Source organism: Enhydra lutris, unplaced genomic scaffold, assembly GCF_002288905.1.
Source record: "Enhydra lutris kenyoni isolate GAN:26980312 unplaced genomic scaffold, ASM228890v2 scaffoldscaffold25, whole genome shotgun sequence".
NCBI lineage: Eukaryota > Metazoa > Chordata > Mammalia > Carnivora > Mustelidae > Enhydra > Enhydra lutris.
In genome coordinates, this window is record NW_019154109.1 from 6,677,342 (window position 1) to 6,687,564 (window position 10,223).

Below are 10,223 nucleotides of genomic sequence, written 5' to 3' on the forward strand. Positions count from 1 at the left end.
GGAGGAGGGTGCTCGGATGGGGAGGGGATCAGGAGCAGGGTCCCAGGGCAGGGGTGGGGGGGTGCGGGGGAGCGGGCAGTGGGTGCCCCCCCCGCCCCCCAGCCGCTGAGCTGAAGCCGGCAGTCCTGGTGGGCCTGCAGGGTGCGGAGGCTGTTGGGCCCGATGGGAGGGGAGGAGAGCAAGGCTGGAGAGCAGCGGCCCATGACTTAATCCTGCGGCAATGTGGCCGCTAATGAATTTCATATCCCCTCCCGAGCCTGGGGCTGCAGGAGGAAGCAGAAGGCAGGAAAGAGGGGGAAGCTAGGATCGAGCAGCCGCTCCTGCCTGCCCCTCCCCCACCAGGCCCAGGGGGAGGGGAGGCAGCAGAAGGACAGGTGAAGGGGGCCGAGTGGGGCAGAGAAGGCAGGCGAAGGTAGAGGAGGAAGGCCACCAAGGAGGAACCGAGTGTGACAGCCTCACACCCCCGGGGTCACCCACATCACACCCGCCCTGCCTCAGCGCCACCAGAAGCCAGGCTCTCATCCGCAGCCTTCCTCCTTGTCCCTAGACCCCCCCCGCACACCCCCACCTCCAGGAACAGACCGGAGCGTGACTGCCTGCTGAGAGCTACTGGCTTCAGGAGGGCCACAGATGAGTAATGCTGATGTTACAACAGTGCCAGTGACACACTGGTTACCCAGCACCATCTCCAAGGAGCCCAGAGCTCCCTCAAGTCCAAGTTCTGCTGAAGGCGGCAGGGGGCTTCCCTTTTCTCCAGTAAGGTCCTACATACAAGAGAGGAGCCTGAATTCCAGCATGAGAGGCGAGGTGGAGGGAAGGAAGAACTTCCCAACAAGATCATTTCAGTCTGCAGAACACTGTGGGAAGGAAGCATGGTGGGGTGACAGCCTTCATTTCGGGGGGGAGGTCTCTGGGGAAAGCAGAGCCACCACGATCCTGGCTGTTTTCCCCCACCCCCCACCCCACTTTGCCAACCCCACAGCCTCTCACTGAGCCCTGGCTGATGGAGCAGACGGACGGGGCTGCCAACCACCTTCCAAAACATGTTTTGCCTTTTTGCCTTCATTCTGTGGCTTGGCTCGATGGGGCTTGAAAATTCCCCACACCTGAAGTGGGCCAAGATGGGCCGCTCCATCGCTAGCATCACTGTTTCCAGCCTGAAAGCCCTACACTGTCCTCAGAACCGCCTTCTGGGATGCGACAGCAGGCCTGGGGCCCTTAGATTAATAGGGGTTGGGGGGAGCTTCCAGGGCCACAAAGGGGGAAGGGGTGTCAGGAGGCCATAACTTGGAGCCTCAGGGTCTTGCTGCACGGTCCATGGTCCCTTCGCCAGAGTGCCGCCCAAGACGGGGCATCCGGGATGGCTGAGAGCAGGCTGGGATGGTCACATTAGCTCACTGCAGGAGCAGCCTCTGTGCCCAGCAAATTACTTCCCTGCTCGCAGCCTTCAGGCCGGAGCTCCCTTGGCTAAATCCTCTGTCCATGGATACCAAGGCCAGCATAAACACCAAGAAGGAAACACAGTGTCTCTTGGCAAAGTCGCTTCATAACAATGCTCTGGATCTTTCCTTAATACTGTTTCATGAGCTGCAGACATAAAAAATTATTTATCTTTTACCCTGTATCCTTGGGGTCAGACAGTCGTTGTGGGTCTGTGTCCCGATTGTCCTGTCTGTGTAGGTACTGCCCATTTTAGTCTGCGAGTCCACTCTTATAGGAGAAGGAAGCACGTTTCCTGGCTCATTCCATGGAGCTCAGTGAATGGGCCCCCAGCCCCCAGCCATGCTCACCGAGCACTGAGTAGGGAGAGTGGGGATGAAGCCGAACACGACTGCTCTTTCCCACACCACCAACTGGGAGAAACCCTTGTCATGCTGCTTTTGGGAAATGCTAGTCTGATGGGGGAGACGCGGCATCTGATTGGGGACATGTTCAGCCTGATAGTCTAAGGGCAGAGCAACAGCTTATGAAGAGGGGAAGTAGGAGACCCAAGTACCAAGCACAGGCCAGGGAGTGGAGGCGGGCTGAGTGTAGGAGCAGGGGGGCTCTAGGGAGCTGCTGGAGAAGGGGTGTTTGCACACAATCCGGATGGGGGCGCTGCTCTCTGCAGAGCCAAGCCTGGGGAGAGGGCAGGCCAGACAGCTACCCGAGGACATGCTCTCCCTCCTTCTTCCTGCTTCAGTCTGCTACTGCCCTATGTCACCAGCCTCAGGAGGTGACGAAGCCCCAGGCAGTGGGCGGAATTAAATCCACACATTGCTTGAGACATCCCACAGGAGCACTTCTGACGCAGCAGCCCGGGCCTCCGAAGCAGGAAACTGGGGACTAAGAACATTCTGGCTTCCATCTTTGTCCCTGGCTGGGTCCTTTCCCTTTGCAAGGGCTGGAGTCAAGAGGCTCATACACTCAGAAGGGAGCCAGAGGTGGGCAGCCCGAGCCCCGTCGTCTGGCCCTGAGCAAGGCCAGGGCTCTGCACCACAGGTGGAAGGAGGGGGCCCACGAGGCCAAGAGGGAGAGGAGCGCTAGTCCTCGAGCTGCAGGCCAACCATTCAGACTTCGAAAAACAGAAGATAGGAGAAATAAGAAGAAAGGAGGCCAGGCCCGTGAGGTAATGGGTAATGGGAGGGCTGGACAAGCATCTGCGTCACCTGCTAGAAGAGATGACAGCTGTTATTTTACTAAAAGCCACAGACCAGGCCTCCAGAGACCAGGGCTCCAACCTAGCTGGACACCAGGAATGGCATGGGCAGACACTAAGTCACATCATGTTTTGGGACTCCTGGGTGTCTCAGTGGGTTAAGCCTCTGCGGTCGGCTCAGGTCATGATCTCAGGGTCCTGGGATCGAGCCCCGCGTCAGGCTCTCTGCTCGGCAAGAGAGCCAGCTTCCCCCCATCTCCGCCTGCCTCTCTGCCTACTTGTGATCTCTTTCTCTGTCAAATAAATAAATAAATAATCTTTTTTTAAAAAGTCATATTTTTTTTAAAGATTTTATTTATTTATCTGACAGACAGAGATCACATGTAGGCAGAGAGGCAGGCAGAGAGCGAGAGAGAGAGAGGAGGAAGCAGGCTCTCCACTGAGCAGAGAGCCCGATGCGGGGCTCGATCCCAGGACCCCGAGATCATGACCCGAGCCGAAGGCAGAGGCTTTAACCCACTGAGCCACCCAGGTGCCCCCAAAAGTCATATGTTTTATTGACTAATATCCCTCCTCCAAGTGCACGCGCACATGCACACACACACCCTGTGGATCACCATTCATTCTCTGAACACTAGCATTCTGGTGTAGACAGCATGGACCTTGGAGCCAGGCTGCCTGGGTTCAAATCATGGCTTCAACGTTTAGGGACTGGGTAACACTTGGTAAATTGGTATTGACAGTGATGATAGGAATACCCGCCCCTGGGGCTCTTATGACGTGAGCTGATGCCAAGTGCACACACAGCGCAGAGTAAGCTCTGGGCACACGTTAGCTATTCTGATCATTACTGATGAGCCGGCTCCCTTGCCAGGATCTGGTCTTCTGCCTTGGAGACCCTCAGTCACACAGGGTGGGGAGAGGGGAAATGAGCAGTCACTGACAGCGAGTGTGGTGACACAGTGGTGGCCCAGGAGAGCACAAGCAGGAGCACTCTGCCCAGGGGAATCAGGGAGAATGTCATACAGAAGGTAATAGAAGATTTAGGCCTTGCAGGGTGAATACAGCTCCCCAAATGGAGACTAAGGGAAGAAGGTGACGTGAACCCAGGCTGGATAAAGGCCTAGAGACACGAAAACCAGGGAAACCTGATCCCACAAGTCTGGTTCCCGGGTTCTGGAAGAGCCATGGAAGGATGTGCGAATGGCGGGGAAGCGGGGTCTGACTGTGGGAACCGCAGACATCATGCTAAAACGTTTGATTCTGTTCCTCAAACAGCTGAGAAACACTGCCGAATCCAACGCAAGGGAATTTCATGGTCAGGTGTGTGTCTTGGGAAAGAAACACACTCCGTGGGTCCTGGAAAAGAGATCAGAAAGTGAGTGGGCTGCAGAAACACGCCCGTGGGAGCGTTCTGTGACAACTTGCAAACACAAAGGACGACAGACTCTTCTGGTCCTTCCAGGCTCGCTGGGACAGGGGCACCTACTCTGTGTCAGAACACTTCCAGGTCCGGGGCTCTGAGGAGGAATCCGGTTGGGCACAGGCCCCTGGGGAGCTGGGGACCAGGCAGAGAGGAAAAGAGGGGAGGGCAGGGATGTGGTGCAGGTCCTGAGATGACCACACACCAGAGGACAGCTGCAGCACGTGGACAGAGTGGTCCTCCCTCCTTCGGTTGAGGAGGAGAGCACTGGCAGCAGAACATTCTAGAAGACAGAACACCTCGGGGAAAGGGTTGCTGTCTGGACAGAAGGAGTTGTGAGCAAAGATGTGTAGATACAAAATAGCTTGGGGTATTCTGGGTGCTGTGAGACTGCCTCCGAGGTTGAGAAATGGGGCTGGGGAAGTACACAGCAGTCGCAGCCAGAAGCTTGGGCTGCGTTCTGTGCACTGTAGTTGTTGGCCAAGGGTGTGGCCCGAACCACTCGTGGTGACAGCCGTGAAGGATCCAGATCAGACTGAATCCGTATCTCAGAGGCTGAGGCCTCTCCCCATTTCTCAGAACTCTCAGATGACTCTGACATGCGCTATGGGGTAAGAACCATCACGGGGACAGGGAGCCACCGAGGAGAAACCTGGGCAGATCCGTGCCTTAGCAGGAGCCTGGGGGAGTGAAGAGCAGCGGGAGGGGCATGGCAGGGAGACCCGGAAGGCATCTCCAACAATGGTCCAGGCCGTGGCAGGAAAGGGGTGGTGGGCACAAAAGCCATTAAGGCAATAAACCTGATGGACCTCAGGGAGCCCGTACAGAGGGTAAGGAAGACAGACATGGAGACTAACTCTCTTGTAGAGATGAGAAACTGAGTCCCGGGTCAGTGGTTCTCAACAGTTTCTCGTGTGAGGATTTCTTTCCAACATCAAAAAAAAAAATTTTCTTTTTATGATCATTAAACCCGCATGAATTGAAAATAGCTGATACCCAGCTGCGTGGACCTAGAGATGATCTGAAACTATTTGCAGTTTATGCATCTCGAGGGCACAGAGGTACACAAACAAGAGCATGGGAGGCAGAGCAACCTGGGTTCACATCCTGCCTCCACCATTACTAGACGTATGACCTTGAGCTCGGTAGCTGTCTGTGCCTTGGGGTCCTGCCTGTGACGTGGGCATTACAGCAGCACCTGCTGAGTGGAGTTGAACAGGGAACGGAGTTGTGCTCGCAGAAAAATGCCTGGCATCTGTGAGCCTCGACGAGCTTTAGCTCTCGCTGTCGCCACTGCCCAGTTTAAAGGTGATGCCAGGTGCCCGTGTGGGAGTGAGGACACCCAAGGCCATATGTGGTGGCTGCCCTGCTCCTGCCCTCCTAGACCATGCGACGTGGGGCGTGACTGACCACACACGTCCACAGGCTGGTTGTTGTCACCTGGCTGCGGCGTGTGTGCCCTCTGTGAGACGGCCTCACTGCCTGGCCCTCTTTTGCACGGAGCAGGGTGGCGCTGCTGGCTTTTCAGATGATACCGGGGGCCCAGAAGTTAGAGCCAGGTGTGGTGACTTGTGAAAAGTGAGTTTCACAACACAGAATTAAGTTCGACCGGAGTGCCAGGATGGGATGATGGCAGGGCAGCCGAGGCACCCCAGAACCTGGGAGAGGACCCCTTGGAAGGCAGAATGCCATCACCACTCCCTTGAGCCTGGCTTCTCCAGACCCTGAGGAGTGTCGGAAGCAGTGCTGACGGTGCACCCCAGGGCAGGGGGGTCGGCTTACACCTGATGAGAGTACGGTGGGACTGCTCAGCCCGCCCATGAGTTGATAAGCCATAGGCAGGATCATGAATGGTGAGTAGAAAGGGATTTCAGATCCTTCTGTCCCAGTACATTTACCGCGTGGCCAACAGATACTCCATTCCTTCCTCACCTGTCTTTGCCGCTCCTTCCCTTGGGTTGGAACCTGCGGACCAGCTCTGTGTGCCCTGCCTCAGGGGACACAGACATGGAGACAGCCTCCAAGTCCCATTGGCTTCATGTTCCACCAGACTCAGCCCTTGGGGGTGCCTGAGGATAGCTAAGTGTCTTGGCTAGAAGTCAGGGGGACAAGGAAGCTTCTGCCACTCAGAGAAGAAATGGCCCCTGCTTGGGGCCAGGTCGGGGGAGAATGTGGGGCTCTGTGGAAACTGAGGCCCGGGTAGAGAGTCAGGCAGCCAGCATATCTCCAGGAGGAAATGACAGCTCTGCAGGTTTCTGTCCTCTGCACACAGTCTTAGAAAGGGCCAGAAGCCCCACTCCCACCCCCACCCAGGGGCCTCCCAGGATGAAGGGCGGTGTGGCCAGCAGCATCCCAGGGGGGATATTAACTAGGAACCTTGTGGCGACCCCCCACCCCGACACCCTCCCATCCAGGCCCTGGAGCCCCATTAACTCACCCGAGCAGCTGTCCAGTCCCAGGGGGAGGGATACCAAGGAGGACTGAGAGGAAGTTTTCCACCATGCGTGAAATGAGCGCTGAGATTCGGAAATTAAGTGAAATGGTAGGAGAAAGTTCAATTATAGAATAACTGAACTACTGAGCTGGTGGCCTGCAGGAGATCCCGGTCACCTACAGCTGAGAAAACGGAGGCTCAGAGTGGACAAGCCAGAAGCTCAAGTCCTCCAAGTTCACATGGAGAGGAGGCAGAGTCAGAACCAGACCCAGGCTCGGCACTGCCTACCTTAAAAATGGGACAGGAGGGGGCACCTGGGTGGCTCAGTGGGTTAAAGCCTCTGCCTTCAGCTCAGATCATGATCTCAGGGTCCTGGGATCGAGCCCCGCGTTGGGCTCTCTGCTCAGCAGGGGGCCTGCTTCCATCTCACTCTCTGCCTGCCTCTCTGCCTATGTGTGATCTCTGTCAAATAAATAAATAAAATCTTAAAAAAGAAAAAGGGACAGGAGGACCAGATGCCCATCAAGAAGGACTGGCCAAATAAATAAGGGGCAGAGAGAGAGAGAGCCTTATATACCAGGATGGAGTGATTGTCGACATAAGCCACTAAGTAAAAATAAAAGAGCACAGTTGCTGGTATGAATCTCTGGTGTGTGCAGTAAATAAATCTAGCAAGACACAAGGAACTGCTATGCTGATTGTCTTCTGGAGGAAGCTGGGGGAGGGGGAGACAGCCAGGGGAAGTAGACTGTACAACCTTCTGTATCTTCTGGATTTTGAATTAAGACACTGTATTACCTGTTCATATTCAAAAACCACATTTTTTATAAAGTGAGTGACAGAGAATCTCCTTGTTCAACCCTCTTAAATGTGATGAAACAGACTCCCACTGAGCGTCCAGGCTGTGCCAAGCCCCTGGTGGGGGCTGTGGGTTATGCCACGATGAGCAGGACGCCACCTCCAACCACCAGGGCTCCCTTACCCCAGGTAACCCCGGCCCCCCAGGCCTGGGGTGGGGGTATAAGCGACCACTGGACTCCCACAGCTTCTCACTGTTCCGCACTTGCCAGGATCCCCGGCCGCCTTATGCTGTGAGCCTCAGTGGGTGAGGGGTGAGGGTCCCTCCCAGGGCCCGCCTCTGTGTTCCTGATGACCACGGGGCAGTCTGAGCCAAAACTCCTCCAGGCCACACTGCTCCTTCCTGGCAGAGGCTGGGGTGGGGCGGTGGGGAGGTAAGGAGCCTGAGCTGCCTCCCTTCTGTATTTTGATGGAAAGACATACCCTTTCTTCTTGGGCTATGAGTTTCACTGCTTTGTAACAAAACAGCCATTGCCGTCGGGGTCAAATAAGCAGAGAGCTGTGAGCTCTCAGATAGTTTGAACCTGGGTGGGAGAGTGAGTGGGTCCAGAGTGGAGCGTGGCCTCCCTCCCCTGTCTCTTTCCCCGAACTGGCCCCACATCTCCCCCCACCCCTGTCAAGCTGCCCCAGCCCCCTCCTAGGAGCAAGCAGCGGCAGCCAACATATCCTGACTTTTCACCACCATTGTTGTCCTCATGGGAAGAGATCAATGCCTCCCTTGGGGTAAAGCTATGCCAGGTGGGGTCTCCAAGACTTGAAGAGAGGAAGCTCTTTCTGGAAGAGTCTCAGGTCAGCATCTGGCTCTATGAAACCAGTGAACCACAAAATGTTCTCCCATCTGATGTTTCCAATGACCCTTGAGTTATCCCGCATGTGCCCTGGACAGGACATGGGTCATTGCCTTAGATCTGCTCACCAACCAGCTAGAGTAGCAGAACTGAGATGTGAGCCCAGGGTCTTGACCCCACATCTCAGGCTCTCTTCACACTCGGGCTGGAGGAGAACTCCGAGGTCACCTAGCACAACCTCACATTTTCAGATGAGGAACCGAAGCCAGAGAGGGAGAGAGGCATCTGCAAGGTCACACAGTGTGTGGAAGGCAAGGACACAGCCCCCTGTCTCCCACTCTAGAGGCGGTTTTGTCCTCTGCCGAGCAGATGAGAAAGGCAGCTTGGCTGGGAGAACCTGCCACCTTCGCCCTTACAGCATCCCCGATTTGCCCCGACTCACTTCGTTTCTCAGTTGCTGACCCTCGACCAGGGCTTATGACCTCGAACATCTCCCGGAACAGGCAGGGAAGTAATTAAGGGAGGTCATCTAGCCTGTTGACTCTACGATAAGACAGCACCAAAGGATGGTGATTGTCTTCAACTGGGACGTGCTTTCTCTGCCTAAAAGCTTCAAATCCCACTTCTGAAAATAGCAATGCTTTGGGGCGACCGGTGGCTCAGTCTGTTGACTGTCAGACTCTTGGTCATGATCTCAGGGTCATGGGATCTCCGGGTCATGGGATCAAGCCCTGCTTGGGATTCCTTCCCCCTCCTTCTCCCTCCCCTCTGCACCTCCCCCAGCTCACATTCTCTCTCTAGAATAAATAAAATCTTTGAAAAAAATCAATGCTTAAAAATATTCTAGTGGGTTTTGTGGAGTGGGAGGCATGGATGGACCAAGATGGGCCATGAGTTGGTGATTGTGGAAGCGTGTTGTTGGGTATATTGGGTTATTAATACTATTCTGTAATATGTATTGTGTATTGAAACTATTGTGTAATATGTAAATGCATATGTGTTTTCAATTTGCCATAATAAAAAGGTTTTTTTTTTTGCTAATGAGCTATCAAAATACATGTTGGGTTCTCAAGCCATTCTAGATCCACAGGCCACCAATTAGCAAACTCTACTCTTGAGATTCCAGAATATTCCCCTGGCCAACCGCATGCTTCATTTAGATTCTCTCTGCAGAGCCTAGGACAAGGCAGAGGAGGGAGGGAGAAAGGGAGAAACACTGACTTGACGGGGCTTGGAGCCGGTCATCATCAAGGAGCACAGACTCTGGGATGTGGATGGAACCCCATGAAAATGGAAGCAAGTCACACACTCACACACACCTGCACTATCTATCTCCACCCTTCTCTCCCCCACTCACCCTCTCTGTGCCTCATGTATCTTGCTTATCTTTCTTGAACTCCCTTACCACCTGGCACCCTAAGGAAACCAAGCAAGTCTAGGGGCTGATGGGCTTGCTCTGCAGGAGGAGACATATCCCATCTGGATGAAAACCAAAATTCATGAGTAGCCTGGCACATCCAGGGCTAATGTGGGTCTAGAATTGTGCTGACTTCCAGCAAGACCTTCCCAGCAGATTGTGGAAGGCATGAGCTTTAGGGGGAAAGGGGATAGGGAGAGAAGTGGTTTTTTTTTTTCTTTCTCCATTACTTAGGCTGATTACCGGGCACATCCCGAACATCTTCCTGGTTTCTAAAGCTCCCCCCCACCCCGCCACCACCACCATTTATGATATCATCGAATCCTCCCAACCCTGGGAGGCAGGTGTCTTAGGACACAGAGCCTCCACATGATCTGGGGACCTGCCCAACACAGCACAGCTTGTAAGTGGCAGAGCCCGGGGCCATAGACCTTAATGTCAGGGTTCCTTCCTCTACCCCAGATTGGAGGCGGGTGGAGGCAGCTCACTGTCACTAGACTCCCTGGCTCTATCTGGGATGACAAAAAAAGTAAACACTGAGTTTTCTAAGTAGTTGCCTGGGGCAGCAGGAAGTTTTGCTGGGCACTGCTTATCTGCAAATGTGTTGTGGCTTTTTAATTAAGGGAGATTGTGGGAGAGTGATGGTCTTGCTTGAAATGGTCTTC